This window comes from Bombus flavifrons, chromosome 7, assembly GCF_040668555.2.
Source record: "Bombus flavifrons isolate JBK064 chromosome 7, iyBomFlav1_principal, whole genome shotgun sequence".
NCBI lineage: Eukaryota > Metazoa > Arthropoda > Insecta > Hymenoptera > Apidae > Bombus > Bombus flavifrons.
Window position 1 is genome coordinate 4,189,075 of NC_138448.1, and position 27,708 is coordinate 4,216,782.

At 35.3% G+C, this 27,708-nt stretch overlaps 1 protein-coding gene across 2 annotated transcripts in view; it reads right to left on the reverse strand.

Annotated features, from left to right (window-relative positions):
• The window catches only part of LOC138182067 (rap guanine nucleotide exchange factor 2), a 247,751-nt gene extending 220,095 nt beyond the window's left edge, over window positions 1-27,656 (reverse strand). For both annotated transcript variants that reach the window (XM_069117600.1, XM_069117599.1), the window contains exon 1: window positions 27,365-27,656. The gene's annotated coding sequence lies outside the window, so the exon portion shown is untranslated. The remainder of the gene's footprint in view (window positions 1-27,364) is intronic.
• Between the last annotated feature and the right edge of the window lie 52 nt (window positions 27,657-27,708).

Sequence of the window (27,708 nt, forward strand, 5' to 3'; positions counted from 1 at the left end):
CATTACATATTAACTCGATACATAATTGAGTAACTATTGTAAAATGCTTGACCTGTTTCTATAATTCCAAGGTTTTTAATCCCACAGCGCTATATGTATTTTCACGAACACTTGCACAGATCACTAAATAATACGTAATTAATCAGGTCTATACGATCCATAAATAAAATAATTTACATATCGAATCAAATGCCGACATTAAATCGAATATGTATCTATATTTCGGTAAATTAATGTTTAACATGAACAGGATAAATTAACCATTAAATAGCCTGGTTATTACAATAAATTATTCATGAGATTCCTAACCTACGATTCAGAGCTGAATCCCCTTATAATATATAAAATATAATAATTACACCGACTTTCAAACACGCTACGAATTTTTCCCAATATTAACGCAATGTACATGTTATTCAAAATAGAATACTCCTTATGAAGCGAAACTGATCTCTACGTACGATCCAATTTTTCAATGGAGTTCATATCGATATAAATTTGCATAAATACCCGCGATCAATTTATTACACATATTATAGTTTACATTTATATTATTATTATCTATTATATTTATTATATATATATTGTTATATTTTATTGGATCCATGGTACTTGATCCTACTGAAAGGGATTACACAATCGAATCAACTTGAGAAGTTCGGCGTCCTAAATACACAAGAAGGTCGATGACAAGAAGGATGGTCTAGTAGACGGCAAGCAATAATCAGGCATAGTACATGGCTGTGCAATCAATATTACGTCCGGATAATCGACGAGCATGACTAAAGCTTCGCGGTTAAGTTTCACGTTTCAATTGTGCCCCTGTGTGCTGGCTTATGCGATTGCGACGAATGAAGAACCATATGATGCACGGCTTCTGCCAAGAAATGGCACGACTATGGTAGTTCCCTTTATTTTCCTCCAATAGAAAACTGTATATTATTTCTTGTCTGTACTACATAGTATATCATGTTCTTTAAATGTGTGCATAATTTGAATTTCAGGTAAAAAAATAAATTTTTAATCCAGTTTATAATTGTTATTTAGTATATATTAAGCAACTATATATATATATTAAATATACATTAGGATATATTAAAAAAAAATCTGAAAAATAAAAATGGATTATTTTAACGTTTACGTTGCAACGTTTCATGGTAATCAGATACCATTGCGTACATATTCATGGAAGAATCTGATTTTAATACACTTCTCGGAAACATTTCTTTTTTATTCTTCTAAACTTGATTCTATTAATGACTCACGAAAGTATTTCAATTCTTACAGAAACTTTTTGAAAACGTAATAAAATACTCGCTGTAAGGAATTGTAGTAGTAGCAGTAACTGTACCAATAACTGTTAACTGACGTCTAGGATGTCTAACATAACCAGTTTTCAAAAAAAAGTAAAAAGTAGTTACCTAGACTGTAGATTCTTATGTAGATTGATATTTTTGTAGACACCGATAGAACAAAGAATATAGCTTTTAAATTTTGTAAAATGTATTTTATTTTTGATGCTTTCTATATTTTCACGTTTGCTGATCATTGTATACCATTCGTATATTTTATATTTTTAAATATCTGGTATTTTATTATTTTAATCATTTGTTATTACGTATATATACCTTACACATACCTTTTAACTTCAATGAAACCAAACTAAATTTCTATAAATACTTTCTGATCTCTATGGAAACACTTACAATCTAACAGACAAACCTCATCTAAAAAAAATATCTCCCGCTTTATAAAAGAACAAAGCTAAGTAATTATTTTACCGACAGAATTTTTCATTTGCTCGCTGAAACTCATCTTCTCCAAAATGCGAGGGAATCAATTACCAAAAGTTGCCTTTGAAGTATAATAAAACAATTAAATTCATAATGAACCTTTAAAATTGTTGTGAACGTTGAAATTTTCACGAAAGATATAGAAGGCTCGCACGTAACGCGCATTTATCATCATTATACGGCATCGCGAATCTTTAGTCTGCTTAGTTAGCATGATTTTATCGTAAACGCAGAGGATTACGAGTCGCGTAGCACGTTTCCTTCGATTACACGTCGTACGTTAAAAAGAGATAACAAACTGTTGTACACGAAGGCATAGAAAAAATGTTATGGAGATAGCTATAGAAGGCGAAGAAGAAAAAACGGTATAAATACGTAAAGCACAAGCGTAATGAGTATTCATTAAGCTCGGAATCGTGAATGCGTGATGCATGTCTTCCGTTTGGAGACAGCATGAAAATCAGCCTTATCAATTCGCTTTGCTTTTTCTATGCTGCTTTTGCCTTCCTCTCTTCTCTTTCGTTAAAGGATTACAAAATTACGAACCGTTATTTCACTTATTATCGTTGGAATATTTAATGCATTGAATTAAAAAAAGAATTAATACCTTTAATGTGAATATTTTTAATTGGAAAATAAAAATATATTTTTAATTTATTCCTTTAAAAGGGAGAAATTTCAGGTCTGAAATCGAGATTGTGCAAATTAAAAATACATGCGAAATACGTTCATTTTGAAGCTTTGAAGTATACATTATGTTACTCGTTAGTAGACTGCAAGTATTAAGCAAAAATGTCGACTATGGAAATTCAAATTTTAGAAATATTAAGTTGCAATGTATGAGATGCCCAGTTTTTAACGATTCATACTTCGCTGAATTCTAAAAAAGATATATTTGTATACGTAAATGTTGAAAGATTGAAATCATATATGAAAAAGAAAATTCTCAACTTCAAAATAATGAACAAAACGATACATCTCTGAAGATAACAAAATTTAGAAAATTGGTACAACGTAATTGAACATTTAATATGTTACAACCTAGTACAACTAGAAAAACAAGTCGAATCTTTTGCAAAATGTTAATATGTAGTTACTTCGCAAATTCTATAAATTTTTGAGCCTTTAAATTCATAAATAAGCCTTGCATTTTCAGTAAATAACGTGACAATTTTTAAATTCACGTGTTTTACTCAAATAATACAATTTTTCGATATTAAATTTGCAAGGAAAAGTTTAGTAGAAAATATCTGTAATTTCGCGACATTTCTCCACATATTTCTTTCTTGTCTGTTAAAGTAACAATGACCTCTTTTGAGATCCTTTCAGTAGTATCGAGTAACAGATATATTTGTCCTGTCAGAGAACGATGCTTTCACAAAAATTTACACAAGCTTTCGCCGTGATATCAATTTACCGACCTAAGAAATCGTGTTTAGCGATACGACACAAAAATAATACAATCGATCGACAGCGTATTTACCTCGATTCACGAGTCCTCCTCAAGAAGCAATTACACCGAACCATACACTTTCCACCATGTTTTACTATCCATCGTCTTTTCATTTCCACAAGCCAAATCATTAGTCATCTTGAGCTTCGATTAATCATCTGTCACGGAAGCACCGATAAAATTTAAATCCTACTAACTAGATGCCATGTATCTATCAAAACGTCTGTGTTAAACGTAATGAAACAAGCTGTCTTCCTGTTTGTATTTCATTTGTACTCTGATAAAATTGAAATTAAATTTGTCTAAAGAAACTAAGCATAAACGCTTGGAATCGCTATGCTACTAATAAGATTATGAAATTTCAAAAGCAGTTAAATTAGAATTCCTTTGAATTTATCGAACTAAAGTAGCATTAATTTTGGAATTAATAAAAGTTAATAACGAATTGAATATAAGTACAATCGAGATTGACGGCCTAGAGGAAGAGGAGATTATTTGCATGAATTATTACAATTTATGCAACAATTCGAGTTACGTCGATTATTTGGAAAGTGTCGGAGGAATCGAAAGTATTTAGTGAATGTTCATAACAGAGGAATGTATGATAGACAATGCTCTTTGCTCACGTTCCCCTCAGTGATGTACTTAATTAAAAATGCATACTTTGTCACTTTTTCACCGTCGACTATTTTAAGCCAAAGAGTTTCATATTTTCGATACCATGTTTAGCTATGAAGATAATTTAAATTCTGGACAACGATCAATAAAACTACTTTCTCTCTATGCTATCCGCTTCTGTTCTATTCTTTGGGAAGTAGTAGCGTGTAATGAAGTTTTTCGTGTAGTTCCTTTTACTCCGTTCGTTCTTTTATACTTCATTACAATGAAATATATCGTAAAAATTTTTACATCCAAGTCCGTATGTCCGTTCTCTATTATTTGTCTTTAAACAGCTACGATGAATAAAAAATTGATGAAGGCTATAAACTTTTAGCGTAAAAACAGACATAGCTTTTGCAGTTATTAAATCAACTTAACCAAACATTAAATAAAACATATCTTTTCTTTGCGTTAGTACAGGTGTGTTAGAAAAATCGATTTAACTAAAATGAGAATAGGAATCAACAGTTGAATTTAAGTAATTAAGATTCATCGAAGACTGAAAATCTTTTAATTAAAATTCTTCTAACTTCTACCACACGAGTACACTCGAGACGTTAAAAAGTGGAGAATACATCAATGCTTATGCGATAAGGCTACGAAAGTGATTTAAAAAGAAGCGCGTTAGAAGAAAATTGAATATTATCAACGAAATCAGGGAATCAAAATGGAACGGCTGCATTTTCAAACAAACTAACTGACTTTTGATTTCATTTCCATCTATTCGATGTTACATATGCATTCTCATTTCCAACGCAATCTTTTCCACGATCTGAAATTAACAAATTCCTATCGTCATTTAGTATTTTATTCTCTAAACCAATAATATATCATACACAATACTTTAAGATTAACTCTTTATAGAGATCTGAATTGCTTTAATAAAAAATTAGCTATATAAAAATAAAATAAAATGATAAATAAATAAAATCTAAATAAAGATAAACCAATCGATATCATCGAACCAAGAAAGTCAATAACGCTGCTTTGAATTCGTTAGTTCAATAATCTTCGTTTCATAAAAAATCCTAAACTCTGTTTTTCTTAATCAAGCAACTGGAACGTGATACTAACAGCAAAGCGATCAACATCGTGCAACAATAAAAAATCAGTCGGAATTTTGTCCTCGTGTTAGCCGTTCGGTAAACTTTGCGAACAATTCAATCGATTTACTTTGCCGAATACTTCCGATCTCGTCGTTCTTCAAACATTCAGATAAAATGGTATATCTAAGCCAATCACTATGATGGAACGGAGAAAATCAATTCTGTTTCCAATTCAACCGCGAAGCTTCGTGAACAACTCAATCGACTTACTTTAACGAAACTTACGATACCCTACTTTCTTCCATCAGCTAAACTCAACTTTACGACAGTACCGAAATAACTTCGTATCACGGAATCAAGAAATACCTACGATAACTTTATTTCTCCACATCTATGTAGATCTAGAATGGCTTAAAAAGAGAGTCAACTTAGATTTCTTTTCCCCTAAAAGTCGAAATAAAGTTACCATTAATATCTGCGGTATTCTATTACTTTTCCATACAATTTCCACCTAAACACACACACACAATTCACAGCTCGAGATAAGCTCGAAACACAGAAATATCATGACATACTCTACAATTTCTCCCATCATTTCTACAAACTCTGCTACAAAGTATGATATTCCGAGCAAACTATATTCCCCGAAATCAATACCAGTTACATCCAATTAGTCTAAAATCCCACTGAAACCTTCATAACCCGTTCCACGCTCCATCAATCAACGAAAAACACCATCTTCAACCTTCAAAAAGAATTAAAATCCAGTTGAAAGAGACGCAACAGCGGAATCGTCTGAAGCTTTCCGTACTTTTCAACCACGAAAAGCGAGGTACGAAAAAAATATAAACGCGGCTTCCTTTCGCGAAAAATACGCATTCGAATGCGGAACAGACGTACATACAGTCTGAAGCCTGTGTAGATACCTCTTCCTTTAATTACTTCCGGGCTCGGAGCGTCATTATTTCGCCGAAGACATTGGCACGCAGCGACTAACGAAAACGTCTCGGCGCCAACTTTCCTCCGTCGTATGTTACATCCCCTCTTCTTCTGCACCCTCAGCGTCGTCGCTACACCTACGTCGATTCGTCTGGCGACGCAACACAGAGACAATTAACTTTTCCCTACAAAGTGGCAGGTGCGCGAGCCTGGAATTCGATCGCAGAGCAGGTGAGCCGCTCGCGTGCTACTCTCGACGACCTCGCGTGCTTCTATCGAAAGCGACGCGTTATCGATTCGTGTTAAGGGAGGTTCACTGACCATTGTACGTCGAGCCTGGGGCCCGAACTTGCTTCTCGACCCCCGTTCGTTACTAATGTAACATTCTGAATAAATTTAGACCGGCGAACGCTTCCACTTCCTGTGTCGTGCTCTGGCTTTCGGATAACGTTACTGTTGGAGGAAGGTGAGAGTTTTCTTCGTTAATAAGGTAGAAACGTTATCGGAATTGCATGTAATCTTGTATCTCAAAATTATTAATGAATTACCAAGCATTGTCAGTCAAGCATTGTTATTGTTTTATTAGGATTTGGAATTAAAATACGTACTCTTGAATGTTGTTACAGTCCAGAAAATTTTAGTACTGAATTAAAACCAAGAACTTTAATATTCGATAAAAATCTTATTGTACGGTAGTGCTATATCTGTACGTTTCGTATAATTAATGCTTTTTAATTGTAACGTAGTTTATAATTGATTCTCCTTTAAATCGCTATAACTTCACTGTGTAAGTTCTCTGTTGGTATTATACGCATACATAAATTGTTCTTCTTCCCCTTCGCATTAAAATAGCTATTAACGTCGATCAATCGTAAGACAATGCATAAACGCTAAGCCGTAAATCGTAAAGAAAATTGAAAGCTGGCAGAAATGTAAATAAAGTTGTATTTTAGTTATAATTGAGACGATCATTGGATTATTAGATAGATAATTAAATAAAACAGCAAAATGAAAGATTCATGCGTGGAATGTTCAACGATGCGTATAGAGGCCGAGAAATAGCGTGACCAAACGAGCGACCAGGGAAATGATAATTATACAATTATTCCAACAGTTAGAGAATCATTAGGAAATTTACTTGAATAAAGTTCAACGTTAAACCTTTCAGAAGCTCATCGAGAAATATGAAACAAGCGATCAACGAGAATATCCTCCACTAGATTAGATCCTTCGCTTCCTTAGGAATGCATTTTAATTAAATGTTGTTAACTTGAGAATCACGATCATTCTGATATTATTACATATCTTATTGATTAATATTACGGTGGTAAATAGTCAGCAACCGTATACAGTGAATGAACCAAACGTGCTCCATTTATAACTACGAGCGTGCGAAGAAACAAAGTGAAGTGTGCAATAAAGGTGTCGCCGAAAATTTATAGGATCGTCTCCCGTATACCTTTTGGGCCACGATAAATTGTGTCTAGGGTATTATCATTTCTGCCAACATAGCCGAAAACAGAGGTTAGGTGTTCTATCCTCGCAATCAATTGTCATCAACTGCTTACAGTAAATACAATCTACAAGCCTAACCCAACCATTTTCTTGGCGGTAAGGTAGTGGTAAGGGGAAGGGAGTAACGTTTGGAAATTTTTTACCTTAGGAATAAGGAATTTCCAAATTTATATTAATTTTCGTTCCATTAATTCTCCACTGTGAAATTCAAATTTCAGTTCATGAGCCAAATTAAGCTGGGAAAATGAGAATTAAATCGCCATCCAATAAGAAGAAATAAATTACCAGCAAAAAAAAAAAAAAAAAAAAAAGAAACTTCAACCCCCATCGGCACGAATCGTCGAACAAATTCCGCCGATAATTAATAAATCACGTTCGATTTTCCTCGAATTCGATAATTGTAATTACAAGTTGCTGCGCGTCGTCGACTTAATTAAAAACAGAAGATCAAAGTTCCCACCGAAAAAGTCCATTAACAAACAAAGTGATTAAAACGTTGATGGCACATTTGCACGGGACAACGATACAGACAGAAGGCAGAGAAATTTCAAACATAGCGAGGTGACTCGATTTTTCCCGCTGCACCTGTATCCGCCGCGCGTGTCCTTTGAAGAATTTCATCAGCGATGACATTTCCCCTCCCCCTCTCGTTGCATATACTGACGATGATTTCGTTTGGAAGGGACCCTGATGTTGCTCACAATCGATCCTTCCACGCTCGATCACGGCTGAATGTCGTGCACGAGCCACCGAGATTTAATGGCACTCCAGAGACTCTTCGACGACCGTTGTTCGAACGACAATGAACCGTGGCGATACGTGGTCGTGCATATTTAGCCGACCACTTCCGGTTCCTCGTGCCACCGACAGGGACCCGTCCCTACGAAAACACGTTGCGTGCTACGTGCTTCAAGAACCGCCAGGGAAAGAGCGTTATCCCTCCTCCGCGTCTTTTTTGTTATGCGAATGGGAATATCGCGTGACATTTATTTTCGTATGATGTAATATAAAAATTCGTAATTGTTTCTTATCGTTGGTTGAACTTATATTTTATTTTATATCTAAAATTGGATAGATATGTGATCGATAGATAGTATCGATAAGAAGATATAAAAATTTTTGCAATCTAAAGACGTTGTACTCATAAGAAGACGATGTTATTTAATTAACTGAGAAACAAGGAATCAATTCTGAGAAATAATTCTCTAACTACGGAATGTCAATGTTAAGTGCCTGGAAATACTGACAAAACCAAGGAACAGAATATTATTCGCTTGTTTCGTTTATTCGTTTGTAATAAGTGCAACCTTAATATCTAGCAATAATTCTTTAACGTAACGTAGTTAAAAACGAAAATCACTCGTTCGATTCAAAGATAAAATAACCAACGACCCATGTCTTTGGAATGTTCAATTGGCTGAAAAAAATAAATATTTATTACTAAAATGAAGATAGGTACTAAATATGGAGATACGTTTAATACCATAAGACTGGTTAACGATATAATGAATTTTAAAACTGCACCCTTATAAGGAGCAAAATATACAACTTATCAAGCGTTTCTTCCGTAAGGTTCACACGAAACAACATATATAAGAAACGTAAGGGGCATGAAGCATCGAATCTACTTATACACATGAATTTAAAAAGGACATCTGTCGCAAGAACGACAAGCAATATACGTAGAGCAAGCATGTCGCAGACACAGGTATGGCACGGTTGCACCGTCTCGTAATTAAGCTTCCACCCCCTCTTTTTATGTCAAAGGTGGCGTACGGCGGAACTACAGGTGCATAATTAAGATTTCACTCTGTAGTTACGCCTACGATTTTCCAGTCGCGCGATAACGAGGATTAAATGAACCATGACCGAAAATCCCGTGGAAAGCGTATTTTCATAAACATTTTATTTAACGAATCTCCGCCAAATCCGTGTCGTCGAAATTATTGAATACCAGGGAACGCGAGAATCCCTGAGCAAATATTGCCTTAACGAGAAACGCGACCTACAACGAAATTTGAAAATGTTCTATCTACCGCATACGATACGTATATTCATAAAAATTTTCTACGTTCGGATTACACGTTCCATTGCTTTTTGTTCATTAGCACGTTTCTTCCTATATATAAACAATTTTTGGGAAAATCTTCAACAAATTCAATTTCGTTCAATTTTCAAGAATGTTTGGAATTTCGCTCAACAGAAATCGATACGAATTTTTTCCTTGCTTGGCCAATTCACGCGTCGATAGTAAGGGTTGATAAATTCGAAGATGCGAGCTTCCCTCAAGCCTTTTCCTCCCCCCGTGACAAGATTTAGCAAGGGATCGGAAAATTGCCATGAAATTACTCGAAAATTGATGCAACATGCCCTTAATGCGTGAACGCGTTATTATATCCGCTTCGTCGACGAATCTTCGAGTTTTTCTCCATCATTTTCTAATTTTTTTTATTCTTCTTTTTTTTCTTTTTGAAGCAATATAGCTATCCGGCATTTTCATACGCTAACGTAATTCGAGCATACAGCTAACCATCTAGCGGCATAATGAAAGTCTCGATTGAATTTCTTCGATCTGCGTAGAAATTTTTTCGCTGGTTTGCCCATAAAAATTGAATAAATCGAATAAACGAGAAATTTTCACGTGATACGATCACGAGGTAATGAAATCTAGATGGAAGATTAAATTGGAAATTTTTATATCATTTAGCCGTGGCAGATGTATTTGTTATATCTAGATCTTGCTCTCTCGAGTTTCAACTTTATTAGATTTTCTTTGATGCTTTGACTTAACCGTGAATTTATTAAATTGTGTCTTTTCTTATCAAAGATACTGAAATGATTCGTGCAATATTGTGAAAATAGTAGCGAACGATCAGTTAGGTTATTGGGTGGACTACGTAAAAGAGATGTTAAGCTTTGCTTCGCAATCCGCAATCTCAAGGTGGAATCAATTATAGCAGACCGAGCTACAATGAAGATTATTCAGATACAAATATTAACGTAGACATAGATGCGGGATCAAAGAGAAAGTTTATATTAAATCTTCGCAGAAAATCTTTATATTAGATTCTGAAGCTGATATTATTTTATACTTTAAGCTTATTTCTTATTATCCATAAAACATAGAGCGCTTAGAACAGACACAATCTTGTAATTAGAAAATGAAGTTGACAGCTAGTTATTAATTGTGTGTTTGATAAGATTTTGAATATTTTATTACAGATCTATTTCCTTAGATCTTACATTTAAGATCAACAAGAATCTTGAAACTGTATCTGGATCTAAAATTATATTAAACTCTTAACCCTTTAAACTTTTTACCATTATATATATATATATATATATATATATATATATATATATATATATCATGAATTCTCATGAATTTATATGAAATTATTTGTTAATTATCATGTCGATGAAAAGAAGCATTGAAACGCTTCCCAATTGCAAGGGGCTGAAGTCTCTTCAAACGAAGAGCTATACATTTCAAAGCTCCAAACCGACTCTGAATTACTTCAATACCTCCTATTCCCCGTTCAACTCCTTCAACTATCTAAAACAATGCTCTCTGACTAATTTTCCGCCTAACAGAGCAGCGAATTAATCCAACGACAGTGAAAATACAATGATGGCCTCTTTGTCGCTCCTCGGGCTACTTTGCGTTCCTACAGCCGGTCGAAGGACCCCGCAGAAATTCCACAAAAGCATTTCGGGTCTGAATTACCGGCAGCGGTTAAAAGCCAGAGAAATTCCGTGCAATCTCCGAGCAGTGAAACGCGACAGAAGAAACGAAGGAGATGATGCGAGCGACGAGAAGTTATGCGAAGCGTGAGACCGGAAGCGATCGAGCGGTACAATTGGCCGGAAGCAAGGACCTCTCGAAGGTGATGTACAGCCCGAAGGTTGAACTGGTTTCGAGGTTTTTCCACGAGTTGTCGATAAACATCGCCACTGAATTGAATGGAAACGCCGAGTAACAGTCTACTGCGCATTTTAGTCAAAGTTTAATTAACGGTAAAGTATGGTTCTACGGTTAATCATTTTAGCACAGCGCACAAGTTACAGATATTTCGTCACAAGGCGACGTAATGTCGAACGCAAGAAGCACGTCAGGTGTTTGAAACTTCCGGACATCGGTACGAATGTTTCCATTCAGTTCCAAGCAAAGTTCGATTGGCTACTTATACAGGAAAGGGTACACCACACCGATTTCGTTGCCATGATCGATGTTCCGAGTAATTTCACTTCTATATAGAATCGCCACTCGGCGTTAGTATCTTTCAACGTTCGGATTAGGTTTGAGTAGGGTTAAATTAGATTTCATCTGGGTAATGAATCCAAAATATAGTTGTGATTTATGTGGTATTTTATAATGCGCCACGATATACTTAATTACCTTCGATTATTTCTGCGTAACGTGCAGTTTTTTGTATATCAACTTCTATTGTTTGTTTCTGTGTCTAGACTCGATTCTTAAAAGGTGTCCCATAATCTATTAACACCCTGGATATTTGTTCGAGAACACAATTTCACAGGTTGCTAAGTGGTCTCCTAGTTCCAGAGACTGCTCAACGACAGTAGGGCCCTAGGGTTGTGCAACATCGCCTCGCCATTGTACTCCGTGGCACACGACGTTCTGCTACTTTCGCGAGGATTTAGCACGGTTCCACTGGCCAGCATAAACAACGTCTCGGTGAGCTAGGTAACTTGTTAGAAGAATTATATAAATTCTAAAAATAAAACTTCTCGTGGAATGGAGGAAAGTTTGACTTTGCGTATAGGTGTATTAATATCGATAAACAGAAATTATCCATAGTAATAAATTCTTGCAAAATTAAGTTAAGTTAAGTTAAGTTTGAAATAAAGTAGAATTTACGTATAGTATTGATCCTTTTTGTTTTTAGAAAAATTGATTCCGGAAATTTAAAAAGTTTACGAAGAATATTCTTTCACGCCAGTATTGTCTCTATTTATTCCTTCCATTGTTTTTTAATTACATAAATTGACTGGCTTTAAATGTTTCATTACATTTAAAAAAATCATAGATTTAAGGATTAATTATTAAAATATTTTTCTTCTATCATATTGTATAAATATGGACAATTAAAAATTATAATTTAAAAAGAAAATTACGATGTATCGTATTCAATATGTTGAACAATATGTTTATCTGAAAGTCTTAATCGTAATTTTCTTAACGATACTTCTGCAAATCAGCATACGCGTGTATTTATTACAGTTGTCGCACATGGCCCCGTAATTAAAATACGTTTCAACGAGTGATTTATGCGAACGAGATTGTGACACGTACTTAAACGTAGCACGCGTAGGACTCGTTCCGTTTTCGTAACGAAGCTGAATGGTGGGTGGAAAAATTCGAAGGTTGAATTTCTAAAAGCTCTCCTTAAAGAACACGAACGCTTTCTATCTATGTATCGATCATGACGACTGATCGTAGAAACAATTATTTCTAGTATAACTCTGTTGTAAAATTTTCCATAAATTGTGTCATGAATTGTTTTGCATCTGTATATTCTTTAAAGTTATTCAATGTATTATGTAATTTAAATAAACAATGAAATCTAAATTATGCATTTTTGTGTTGTACGTAAGTATGTGGTTCATTCTTCACACACGAGATCCTCCAATTATTGCACGAGTCGAGAACAGATGTAAAAAAAAGTGCAATTAAAATGCCCTAATTGAATAATTTCAATTTGCATTCAAACCACAAGATATGTATTTCATAGTACACTATCGAAATCCTACTTATTCTTTATATCTGCCTCGTTTTTCACGCGCGAAATTGCATAATAAAAATAATTGCACAAAGTGGTAGAAGAAATATCGAAAAAGAGATACAATTAACATCGATCCGCAATTTATACCATTCAGCAATTTAAAAAAAACTATGTTTTTCTATCTTTAATGATTATTAAAGACAGAATGATTGATCAGTTCTTTAAATACCAGTGCTATTTCATCACCTAACATTACATCACTGATCGAAAGAAACTACTTGAACAAGAAAAGTAACAAAACCAGACATACATAAACTTGTTTAAACAGTCCTTCCATCCACCAACGAATATTCTATATTGTTCTCTCTCTCTCTCTCTCTCTCTCTCTCTCTCTCTCTGATTATCAATGAACCCCTCACATACCTACATTGTTTCATTCGCTAAATATTATTCCTCGGTATATCACTAATTAAAAAGGAACTACCTGAAAGGTTTAAAAAAGAGGACAGAGAAAAGCAAGTCGTATGCAAACTCATTTAAATAGTTCAGAAACTCTAAATCGTTTCCAAACCACCTAGACCTAGATCCAGGCTTCCCACCCCTGGGTAGGCGTCAGTGTGACGTATCTAACCGGCGAAACACGTTGGAAACTCATCAGAGAGCGCAAACAGCGTTCCCGATTTTGGTCAGGCAACCACCTGACAGCGACGGTCAACGTGTGCAATTTAAATAAAACAGTTCACCGAGCCTTTAAAGTCGCAGGTGTAACAACGCAAACGAATATGGTAGCAGATAGAACGAAAGAGGGAGGAGGATCGTAAGGAAGTAACATTAGCTACCGGTACGTAAGAAAAAGTGAGAGAAGGAAAAAGGAGGACGCTCGGATACGAAGGACGGACGTATGAAAGAGACGGTGAACGAATAGATACGAGGAGAGAGATAACGGAAGAAGGGGAAGAGCACACGTTAAGACAGGTGGTGCGGATAATAATGTCTAACGGAAAACGTAGGCTGTGGGTCACAATAGTCCCCTCTGTATGCAACTACGGTTTGTCATCGTGACTTATACACGATGACTCAGAAACGACTGGTCCAGTTTTGAAGGTTTCAACTGGAAATGTTGCATCTGGGCCAAAAAGAAGGTAATTTACGAGCTGAAAACACGTACCGCTTTAGGTATGCACGGGGAACTAATATTAGAGCAGACGTTGGGAAAAGTTCTTGGGGACATAGATACATATATTAATTTTAAGTTAATAACAGTTGAATTACCATTATTAGCGTTATTAATAGCTATTATTACACATAGTTAATTTATTTTTTGAAGAGCTACACATGATTAGTATACATGTATATGGACGTAGTATTAATTATTATTTAAAAATTAATTATATAGCTTGATTACCTGTTTTAAAATTACTATTGGTATCATTACTGTCGGCAATAGTTATTATTAAATGTAATACATAGCTCATTTAAGGTACATGCATTTTATTAATTATTTAAAAAGAAGAGATAGATGTACATGTGAATACATCTGAAACTTGATTAAGAATTTGTTAGGTTACTTGTTAATTACGAATTAATGCAATTATTATAGCAGGTTTTTCAGAGGTAAAATTTCATCTAATAATCTACTATTAGAGTAGACTGTATAAAGTTTAAGGAGAAAGAAACTTAAAGTACAAAAGGATAGGTTGCCTCTCGAAATTTACGAGTTTTTCTTTCTGTGAATAAATAATTAATTATCATGATAGTGTCAATAGCTCATTAGCTCGTTGTATATCATTTATTCTGGAGAAAATTGCTACCATCAAGCTTTTACTGACGATTTCGTTACAAGATGATCACAGTCCAGTGACACTATACTCAAGGATTACTTAATATAGCGCAGCGTGCACGAAGCGTGAACACTGATGATGTATTAGACCATTTGATAGAGACAAAACGCCTGAACGAACATCAACTAGATCGTGACTACGCTATCAATTTCAATAAAGGTCAAACTGGCCCATCATAAATACGATTCAAGTTCTAAAATACGAAATTCTTCGCTTTATTCGTCCAAAATTTACTTATTTTCTGTATCTTAGAGAATTAAATAGATTCGAATATCTGTCAAATTCATTGCCTTGTAATTCTTTTCTCCAGAAAATTGCTCGATTTTCTACGGAAATAGCTTACCATGACTAAACGAAAAGAAAGAAATTGACGCATCGATTTCCATAATAAATAGGCTTGAATAATTATGTCAGGAACGCAGGTAAGAAGGGGAAAAAACGAAGCGATAGAAAGTGGACCCCGATCACAATCTTTGCTTCTCAAACAAAAGACCGTGGGTCCGAAGGGCTAGAACGCTATCAAGACGCCAATTACCACGGTGGAATATTTCAAGTTCCCTATTTTCCGCAAGAAATTACTGAAACGCGACTGTAGAAAAATTCCCACTTCCGTTAGCCTGCCCCTCTAGCCGCGATCTTGCTTCGAGGTAACCCATATGACGAACCACCCATACACGTAGTTCCTTCCTTGCATCTGTACGCTTGCATACATTATGACGTGTGCATACACGTGCACTGAGAAGCCTTTATATCGAATTCACGGAGGGCGGCCTGAAGGGCCGGTGCACGCCATCACCGACAGCCAATCGATTCACTACCTTTCCTTTCGTTCCATCAACCGTTTCTTCGAATAACTCGTCTCCTTTTTACTCCCAGGTGGTACACATAAGTCAGATACATAATTTATCGAGCGTGCTATCAAAACTCTATCTATTTTTAATATTTATGCGTTTTATTCTTCATATACGAAATCGCATAATAACCGCATACTTAACACTTTGAACGCTCACTAAAATAATAAATCTGTAGTAACGTGAATGTGCGCTTAATTTTTAAATAATTTGAATTTGTAGATACAATTTTTTTATTTCACGCGTTGCCTCTAATCAAATCTATTTAAATTTGTACCTCATAAAGTCCAAATCGTTTTGAACTACATAAATCCAGACACATCTTCTCAAAGATGCATACATCAGGCATGCAATTTTTAAATTTTAAAAAATGAAAGTGCACTGAATATTGTCACGATTGAAGATATCGTATATTTAACAGAGCAATCAGCGTAACGATGAAATCGTTAGAAAAGAGACTTTTCTAATTTTATGTATTCGTATCTGCTATTCGATATCTGTCAGACATCTTTGCACTGTATTTTAATAAGTACAAGTTTAACGTATATTAAGCTTTCTAATAGTTAAAAAGTCGCTAATCTTCTTCGAAGATACTGGAGAAAATATTCGAAATAAAAATGACTGTTCAATTTTCTGGCAACAATACAAGTGGTTAAACATTAGTGGATCCTAGTTATTTAACATTTCATAACTCGCCACTAATCCAATGTTACAAGCATAATATCTCCCTACAAACTTTTACAATAAAATCCTTACAAAACATTCCACCTGCTGCTATGTCTCTCCTGTTATTTATACGCTGTCAAGCGATGTATATTTATGAAGAAAATTTAGTTACCTAGAAATACTAAGAGATCCGACATCGTATAAATTCGTAACAAAGATTTATATTCACAATGGGAAACTACGTACATACATATTCTATATGAAACCCTACGTACGCCTTCCTGTTATTTGCTACACATAGCAAAGAGACTACCGACAGATGAACAAGATACGTTCTCAAATATAACGAAAAGATGAAAGGAAGTCGTATTATTAGATGTTTTTATAGTAAAAGCAAGCAGAGACGGCAAGTTTTCTTCTGTTTCAGCGAAATTAAAAACTGTTCGACCAACTATTACACATAGCTTCTAGAAACGACGTAGTATCAACACTCCAGAGTTTCCAGACTATGAGTTTCGTATTTCGAACCAGCGCAATTGCGTTTCACTCAAATCGTTTAAACATACGTAACAGTCGAAAGATAACGTGTAATTATTATTATCAAACATTTGCCAGATGGGTTTCTTAACGAAAGTAAAATTTCTAATGAAAATCGGATAATATTAAATCATTTCGTAAGTAACGTCATGCTTATATCTAAAACTTTAAAACACAAAAATATTATTTTGAAGAATAACGAGAACTATTCCTTCCACTTTTTGGTAATTTTTTAATCGAATTAATTAAACGAATCGATGTTACTCGTGAAATAACCTGATAGATAGTATCATTCGCTCTAAAATTTTCCAAATCGCAATTAATTAAACAATGATAAAAAATAGATATAGGTGGACTTTTAGACGAAATCAGAATTTCATCGAACTAAATTAAAAAATTATTAAAAAGCCCACAAATACTCTAAAAAAGAAAGGCATTCTTTATTGCACTAAAAAAAAAAAAAAATATCGCATGAATTCTAATTAGACGTTACTTTGGTTATTTTTAAAAATTCTACCATATATCTACTCGCGCAAATTCACTTCCGATTGTTCCTTTACATAACAACCAGAGACAGGAAATTTGACTGTATCACGAGATTTTCGTTCCAAAGAATAAGCACGATCGCTTTTTCGATAGCTGAAACTACATATACACACGCATACAAGTCTCTTATTCCTTGCCACTTAGACCTTTCCATTCCGTGATGTCTCATTCAGACCATTTTCTGTCACGAAAGAAGAAGCCAATCTTCCGCCTTTCTTCTTCGAGGAAGCACTTCCTCGTAACCTCACGTGGATGTCGTGTCATTTATCGATCGTACAGGTGCAAAGCAATTTTAGAGAAAATCGATGCATCTGCAATGTGCACCCGTCAAACGTCTAATAGCATCATCTCGCGCATCATTTATGGAAGAGAATTTGGTATTACCATTGATTCAAAATGCTCAACGCGATACGCGTTTATTTTAAGACTAGCTTTAACACCGTAATTCCATTAAACGTTAACGTCAAACATTAATAAAAATCAAGTTCTGCTTCCATTTACGGATCTATTAATACTAATATTCATAGACGTCATAATAAAAATTAAAGATCAATTAAATAATACACTACCGTTTATAAATATTAGGTTACTTACTTTGGTCGATTATAAATAGTAATAATGAATTTGAATTTGACGAAAATGTACAAATTAATAATAAATTAATAATATAATTAAAAGCAGGATCCATTATTGGTTTGTGAAATTAGCGGCTTATAAATTTAAATTACGCGTGTTAAAAGACATAAAAATAACGTGTCTTATTATTTACATTTCGATAAAAGCATTTCAATAAGATACCGTTTATAGAAACTCCTTACTGTTAAAAAGAAGAACAAAAATTAATACAATTTTTTAACTGTGATATTATTCTTAATAAATATTATAGTATAATTTTATTAGACAAAAGAGTATACTCTCATGTTAGCTCGTCATTAATTAATTAAACGATTAATTTCTAAAGATATCCCAAAACTAACGATATTTTTAGCGTGTAACAAACCAATAATATCTAATCCACTACTCTCGCAAAAAAGAAGAAAAGGTAAATCTCGCTAAAAAAGAGCGTTCGTTCAAATATTCTCCCAACATCGCGTGATTCTTGTCATCCATTTCATCGCAATACGATTAATTGTTCGGCAGCTACTTAATCGTAAGTAGAAAAATAAAAGGAAGTCTACCGAAGCCGACAACGTGAGCTCGTTAAAAGAAGAAGTAAAAGAGAAAGAAATCGCAATAACTATCACGAAAGAGGCGCGCTAGAAGCGGCGTGCGATCATCAGAGCCGTTTAACTTTTTAATTAATTGCAATTCCGCCGACCAGATTTCCGCTTGTCGGTGGCGTAGCAACGCATCAGACGACCACAGAAAAAAGAAAACGACGAAAAAGAAGCTAGAAAAAGAAAAACAGTCTCCAGAGAAATCGAGTCATTGGCGGTTGCACCTACACGCTCGACTACGAGGATGCATTTAAATCTCTTTCCATCTCTTGCACTCTGTAAAAGGCAAATACGCGTTAACACGTTGAAAGAAGAGAGGAAGGATATGTATACGAGGCAAAGGACCGAGAGAAATGGAGAAACTCGAGATTTCACGTCCGAAAGGCGGTAACGACACGGCAACGAACCACCCTGTAATTTTTCTTTTCGTGTCTCCCGGGCAACGAATCATAAACGAGAGAAGCGCCAGACGGCATTGTTTCTTTCTCGTAGTGCATTACGTAAATGAGGGTACACCGTGACCATTGTATTCAATCTGCACGTGTCACGACGGTGTCCTTCCGCTTCTAATCATCGCGTAAAGAAGAGCGCCGAAAGTGTGCGCGTCACGTCGCGCCGGCAGGGCCAACAACGCCCTTACAGCTTTTCCACCTGTCGACTGTTTATTCGCATCATTCTGTTGTTCTCGCTCGAGTGTCTTTTTTGTCGACACGCTTTGCAACGATTTTCTTGGCAGAAGTCGTGATTGCGTACAGTTTATTTTAGTTTCTTTTTTTGCTTTTAGAATCAATTCCTTTTAGGCTATTGGATGATCTTATCTTTTTTATCGTTTCAGTGAATATGTATATATATAGGTTGGGGTGCGTACTTTGCGTGTCGCGTAATTGTTTTACAATGCACACGAAATATTCGATCCTTCTTTGTGTCTCCTTATTTTTGTATGCGATCTGTTAGGATAATAAAAAATACAACGCGTCTTTTCCTATTTTCATGCAGTTTTGGAATAGATTATACGAAAAACTTGATATTCTAGAAATTTCGAAAGTAACAATAGTTCCGAATAAATATAAGTTATGAATGATGTACTTGCTATTTTCCGATAAAGCTTACGCAAAGAATAAAATTCTACGAAATTTTTATATTTGTTTCTCTGTTTATTTGTCTATATTATTTTAAGGATAAAATACGAGATCTATTGTTCGTATTGTTTCTACATCGTATATTTCTTCCGAAGCGAACGTTGAAGAATTTAATCGAAGCTTGAAACCACTATTTTTTTCAGCGATATTGTTTCTTGGAAAAAATGACTGTTTGAAGTTGTCGGATAGCGAAGAAGGTGCAGCTACAATACATCGTTAAAATACATATGATTAAGTCATTAGCTTAAATGAGGTTAATCAGTGACAATCGTTAAAACTGAATGAATCACTGCAATATACGTTGCTGTTTGCTGTCGAGCTAAAAAAGAGACGTAATATCGCTTCAAAAAAAAATAATATGCAGTGCTTTCGTCCTCGAAATTTTTACAACTATTAATTAAAAACTGTTCTTCACCCGAAAACAATTTTTAGCAAATTATTTATACGTGTTCTCGCTCAGCCCAATTTTCTCATATTCTACATAATCTTTTTAATTTATCTCATATTGTATATCTATAATATTTTAAGTATTACGTACGTAAAGAAAAAAGATGTTACCAAAGAGATTTTTCCTCGAATTGTATAATTACAACATCCTACTTTATACGTATAAACTAGGATAAACACTATGTTTTCAACACCTGTACAACTTGTTACAGAATCCTAACGTCGACTTAGAGATTACGCAAACAAGCGACCCGCAGGCCTAATGTACTTGATACGATCTCAGTTTCTTGATTCAAGGTGCCGTTAAACTCTATTATTCATCCCATCGTGCATTCCCATTTTCAGCAAAATAGAAAATTATCTTCGTCAGAAATTTATTCATGGCTCCTCGATAGCTTGATGTAATTATTTAAAATTAATATTATTTAGAAAAGATAGTTTACAATTATTTGAAGAGATAATAAGGATTATAGCGTGGATTAAGATTCATCTATTACACAATTAGCATGACGTAACATCGAAGAACCGTAAATATTCACACTTCGCTCACAGAAATCAAAGTAAGAATAAATTTCTCGAATTTCACTAACAACCTTTCCCCGTTGTTTCTATCGTCACTTGTTCGCATACCAAAACATCTGTTCAAAGAGTCTGGCTCGTTTAACGTCGCTATTACCCGAACGAAAACCAATCAGTTTCTCTCTTATGCAAAAACAGCGCGAGGTCTCCATCAAAGAAGAAGTTTTCCTTTTAGACGGTCGTCCTAGATTTCAAAATTTGCGAAAGGCGCTTGTTTGTCCCAGTTTGTGGGCGATTCTAGGACGCTAGTCAACTGGGCGAGAAGCGTCGTGCAGGTAACATACGCGAATTCCAAATGAATTCGCCGATAGCTATACGGAAAAACGAAACTGCCTTCGAACGACATTCTTTCGTTCGAAAATCTACCCACGACGTTCCAAAGTTGCAATTTCTATTCTCTTCGTGTATAGCAAACTATCTAAGAAACTTCGATCTCGATCGTTTGAGAGGAAATAAAGCTGTGTAACTTGGAAAGAAACGAATGAGACGCTCGCAAACGCGTTATTTCGCTATACAGTGGCTTTGAACCTGTTTCTCTTCATTTCTAATTCTTTTTGTTTCCTTTGAGACAGAAGTTTCACGCTACCGATGGATCAACAGTCATGAAAAATGTATTTGTTTCTTTGCAATTGGCTAGATTGGAATTTATCTTCAGTTTCTCTATGGATTTCTTATAAGATGAAATAAAATCTTACAAGAATGCTTATAAAGTTTTTCACGAAGTTCTAAGAGTTTTTATCTTTGACTACCCTTTACGAGCATGTTCGCCTTCGTTTAATTGAACTTCGATTTATTATATGGTACATTAAGCGACGCGCATTTCTCAAGGGAGATTAATGAAATGATTTCCTGGTTACTTTTGCACAGCTTCAATTCGCTATTAAGGAAGACGTAAATCCTTTGGCAAATATTACTTTCTTCTCGCAAAAAGAAAGTGTCAAAAGATCGGGAAGTAGTCGACCATTACAAGCTGCTCCACGTCTGTTGTATCAGAAAACACCGGCCATCGTTAGATTTGCGGATTTAAAGCTGGCAAAACGAGTTTCAACGACGATTAACGCAGTCTAATGCAGCTGCAGCTGATGAGAATGTCCTAACATTTCCATAAATATATCGTAAAGAAACTAATCATACGTTTAAAATAAGTGTAAGTATTTCTAATTAAAGACTGTTCAACTGCTAAATAGATCAGAGACTTCTTCACAAATTCTGAAGAAGAATCGTTCATTAAAATCGCTTAAATCATTGGTTTAAAAAATAGTTCTGCGATTATTTGTTATAATTTTGCAACATTTAACAGTGCAATACGCGTGTGTGACTTTGGTATTTATGCATGGAAGATTCTCTAAATATTAGGTACGATAACATGTGCTTCCTACAATACGTATTCGTATCTTTTCACGAGAATCAAAGCGTTTTCAACGTTTGCGTATCGCATACACATAACGTGATTACGTCACAAAGCGTGCAAATTAACGTTCTTAATAGGCAACTTTTGGTTGGAACTGCTATTTCTTGTCCAGTGAATAAAGTACTAACGAAAATTTTCGTTCAGAGGAGCAAAGTTTCACATCTATTTAATATTTCCCTCGTCGAATAATTAACTCCTTTACATTCAGATGGTATAATAACAAAATTATCAAAAATTCTTTAATTCCAATAAAACTTTGAAAGCTTTCTTCGCGAATATAGTAAAAAACATTTCTTTCGTGGCGAAACTACTAAGAATTTCCTACAAAAACCTGGAAACTCTACTATAGCATCATCTCCATTGTGTAAAAATAAAAGAAAAATTCCTTCAATTAAACAGTTATCTACGGCATGGTAAAATAATACTTAGCGCAAATATTGGCACAACTTCATAGCAAAATTACTAAAAACTTCCTTATAAAACTCCAAAGACTCTACTATAGCGTCACACCTGTTGTACAAAAATCTGCGGAAAATTTCTTCGATTAAGCAGTCATTCTCCTTTACGAAACTATATCTAGCACGGATATTTAATACCTCGTGGAATCTACAAACGCGTAACAGAATCACTATGAAATAACGATATAGTAAAAACACAAAAGGCAGACTCCGTTCGAGTCACGGTCAGGCAGGCGATAATACGGGGTTCTGCGTGGAATTCTAATCGGACCATCGACTTCTAACTGTTCCGAGATACGGAGGAGTTGCTGGGTACTCCGCGGCTCAGAACCTCATAATCTTCGCGCGACGTGACCAGTGTAACCCAATTCACCGACGACAAACTCCATCGTAGCCTTAATCGTTCGCCTATAGGCAGATGCGTATAGGTGTTACAACGTAACAGCTGGGCACCTGCTGTTCCTCGTGCAGTTTCTTCTCCCTTCTATCTACCTGCACGCAACGACGAGGGCTACGTTCTTTGTGTCACATTATACTCCACATTCAACGACCAACGGAGAACCAGGATGCCACGATGAAGGCAACGACAAAACCCACAACTTTCTCCGACTTGCAGATTTATTTCGCGTGCGAGCGACTTCCTGCACCGAGGGAAAACAATCGTAGCCTCCTCTCGTAGTGAATCGTCGATGAATGGAGGAAAAGAAGAGATCCCTCGTTTAATACCTACGGGCACCAACTTTCTTTCTGTAATTGCGACTCTCTTATCACCCGAGTTTTCCGCCACGATCGCTCGTCGTTTTCTTTTCGCTTGGATTTTTAACTCTCTGCCCTTGTTTAGGACTCTCGGTTTGATATAGAAAGTTTTCGGTTGTCGATTCTTCTTGGATCAGGTTCGATATAAGAGTCGAGGTATAATATTTTACGATTTTATAGACTGAAAATAGCGATTTATGCTTTCATATATATCGAACTAAATATTTTCACAGCTATTTTACGCCGTTATAGTCTTGAAATAGCATCTTTCTTGTATTTTAATATCTTACACATACTTGGATTGCAAATCTTTAACTTTCACGGTTTCGTATTGCACTTGCTCTTGTGGATCTTTGTCTAACTCGGTTCAAGATGTGTATCAAATATTCTTGTATAATATTTTACGCTCTTATACACGTATAATTAAACTGGGAATGTTACGCGTACGAAACATTGAACTTTAATAAATTACTAATTAACTAACCGATGAATGTATTTGTTTTCGATCTGATCGAAACTGATCTCGAGTTGTAGTACACTATGCCTTCTTTACAAAATCACGAGATATATGTTTCTATGATGTATAATTGATGAAAAAACAATTTTTCTCACAGGATAAAAAGAATTTAATCTTGAAAGAGTTAGGAAAGAATAGGATAAATATAATTTAGATTTAAGAAACATCGTATCGAGAAGAAGTATCCTGTTTCCCTTGGAATTTTATACGTTCAATAATTCATTATTTCGAATTAACGTATTATATAAATGTGCTTCAAGAGCCATATCCACAGTCTACTAATACAGAGTAAAATACACGATATTTCCTGTTCTTCGATACTGAATGGATTACGCGTACGTATCTCGATACGCGTGTATGGAAACGTGTTAAACGGTTTCGCCTAACTTACAGAAGAAAAAAGGCTATATGCCCTTAGGCGACTGAATACTCGACAGTGATGTCAGTATCCTAATAAGCTTAAGATTCAAGTCGGTAAAAACATGCTAAGCTGCATACTCCACATCTTCCATCACTACCAAAAATACGATCGTTCTGCTTAATTATCCAGAAACGAGAAGATACGTTTATCTAATCGACTTCATTATGGACTTAAAAACTCGGAAAAAAGTCACTAAATACCATTCCAATTTTGTATTCATAGATTAGCCATCAATGCTTCCAAATTAGAACTATCAGAAATTAGAACTTGTTTTACATCAGAATGCTACAGAATATCGATGGACAAATGTAATAATATTCCTTTTCCAAAAGTTGGTGTAAATCCAATTTGGAGGGAAATAAATTAAAACTAGTTTCATTAAAAAGCTAATATTTCCTCTTCGCTATCACTAGTAATCATTAACAATTTTTGTTAATATTAATTATTACAAACGCAAAAATATTTAGTGTAAGCGATATTTATATAAAAATCCACCCTCGTAAAAACCATCTAAATCCAATTTATTTTCAATGTCGTACTATTAACTACTACAGAAACAATAAATTAAATTTATAAACTCTTCTCAAAAATACATCAATAAAATTTCCTATAAGAGTAATAAACTGATATACGCTCCTTAAAAAAGAGAGAGAGAGAGAGAGAGAGAGAGAAGAAAAAAATGCTTCAAATATCACTGCACTTTCAAACTGAATAAAATAGTGCGTGGAAGAAACAAAGAACTAGGTGTGTTACGAGTACGCATATTCGAACAGCTTCGACAGGAAGCATTTGACAACGCACTCCTGTATCCTCAATCGATATTTAAGTGCCTCAAGGATGTTTCTCGTAGATGAATACAACCATGATCTCCATCCTTGACACGTTTTTACGTCCATAAGCGGATCGCGGGGAAGTACACGAACTTAAAAAGCGACATGAGAGAAGAACGGGCGCGTTTCTTGCTCTTCTCTCTACATACGCGGCCCTAACAAAATACGGAGACGTTGAAATATTAGGCATAGCAGAACGTGAGCGTCAGGGGAAGATCTTAAAGCGAAACGGTGCATCATACGATATGTATTTCTGCTTAATACACTACCCACGTTTAAAACATTCCACAGTCATGTCGTTGACATCCTCTGCAGTTCCAGAATTTCCCATCCAGCCCTTTGGTTTACATATACGCGAGGAAAATCGCGCAATTCCTGCCCTTTGTTACCAACTCCCAATTATCGTCGCGATTTTTGTCCCTTCTTTTGACTTGTCGTTCATTTTTCGAAATATACCCCATCTTTGTGACGATGAATGACACTATCTGGTATTCTTCGTACGAATTTCTTTACCTACTCTAATTGGTTGTATTTGTATTCGATGTAACAATTCATTTTTTAATTGGTAGATTAACAACATTCCACGATAAAATTATTACTAAGGGTTCATATAAACGTTTCTTATCTCCTTTTCTGTACCAAATTCGAATATTGATTAAATGTTTAATTCGTAAAATAAATATCGTTTTCTAACAATGCAATCCAAGATCATATTTACAGCAGACATACTCGCTATATCGTAAAATTTCTTTAAAATATAAAATATTTTAAAATATCTAGGTATTAATCATCAATGTGTACAAAGATCTCGGACGCCATATTTCTTTCGCGTCCACATTAATCTCTTTATCATAAAACTCTACCTAATTTACAAATACACAAAAAATAATCAACATTTAACATATTTTATGTCCGTAGTAACATACATAGATACTACCTGTGGTATGTAAAAACGCAAAGTTGAGAAAAACGGCAATCTCACATACATAATACGCGACGCCGATGACGTACGTTCAATATGTCATCGAAGATCCTCTCGCACGCGGAAACTGGTTTACGCGATGCAACGATTACCAAGCGAGATGCTAGGAATCCAAAACTCGCAGCTTCTTCGAGAGTCAACGTACCTCCCCTCTTTTTAACCGAGGAACGTTCAAACTCGCTCCTCCGCCACGGAGGCCACGCAATCAGACAGTTTTTTTGAGGTTCGCATGAAACAGGTATTCGGGACGGTTACTGGAAGGTAGCGTGTATTGCCAACACGCCGACACAAATCGGAATAATCGTGGTCAATGTGTACAAGAATAACCGAGCCATAAGAGAATTAGCATCGAACGTGGGTCCCGCGTTTTTATCCCACTTCAATTTTTCGAGTCTTCCACATGTTGATAGTGAAATAAGTTTCTACGCGTTTGTATACAAAACAATCTTAGGCTATGGTTACAATGAATGCATATTCGAATTAACTCAGTACATCAAAACAATCACGTATGTATAAACAGTAGCTATAAAGAGTATTCGTACTATTTTACTTATTATACCATTTATGTACGTATCACTTATTGGCACTTTCATATGACTACAAGAATTTCATACTATGAAAATGAAATGTAGAATCTGATAAGAAAAGACACTGCATTGGAAAATAAAAGTAGCCACAGTAAATTCTTACTAGTGTATGCATTTCGGTTTGTAGATGTTCCACTCGTCAGAACACCACAACAGTTTCTTCAAATACGCATCCACTATATAACCTTACGCGGGAACGCTTTAAAGGTGATAGAGATTCTCAAGTATCGGTCACACAAAATATTACAAAACCATAACCGCTAACAAACTATTACAATTTTCGAAAGTTCTTAAACATACATCCTATCTTCCAATGATTATGTCTCACGAATATTTGTAAATCTATGTATCTTGTAAGCTATAACTCATGCGCGAGGAAACTTAAAGAACTTTTTCAAAGTTTTTATGGAAACAAGAAAGGATACTCACCGTTCGAGCAAACGTCGATCCCACCAGCAATAATCCACGTGCTGAGAACACACTAGCCAACACAATGTATGTACACACAGAAAAAAATCACTCGCGACAATCGACTATATGACTAGGAAGAGAGAAACGTCAGTATCACTAACGCGTTTGCATACGATATACGAAAAACGTTGTCCCGGTACACTACGAATAAAAGGAAAAAAAGCACGACCGAAAGAACGATGGAAAAACCGCGAACCGTAGAAAACGTTCGCTCATGACCGTCTCGCGTGGCCGGCTGTGACTCTACTCCGGTTCGCTTTGGCTTCGGCGCGACACTCCGATCCCCACCAAACCCGATTCTC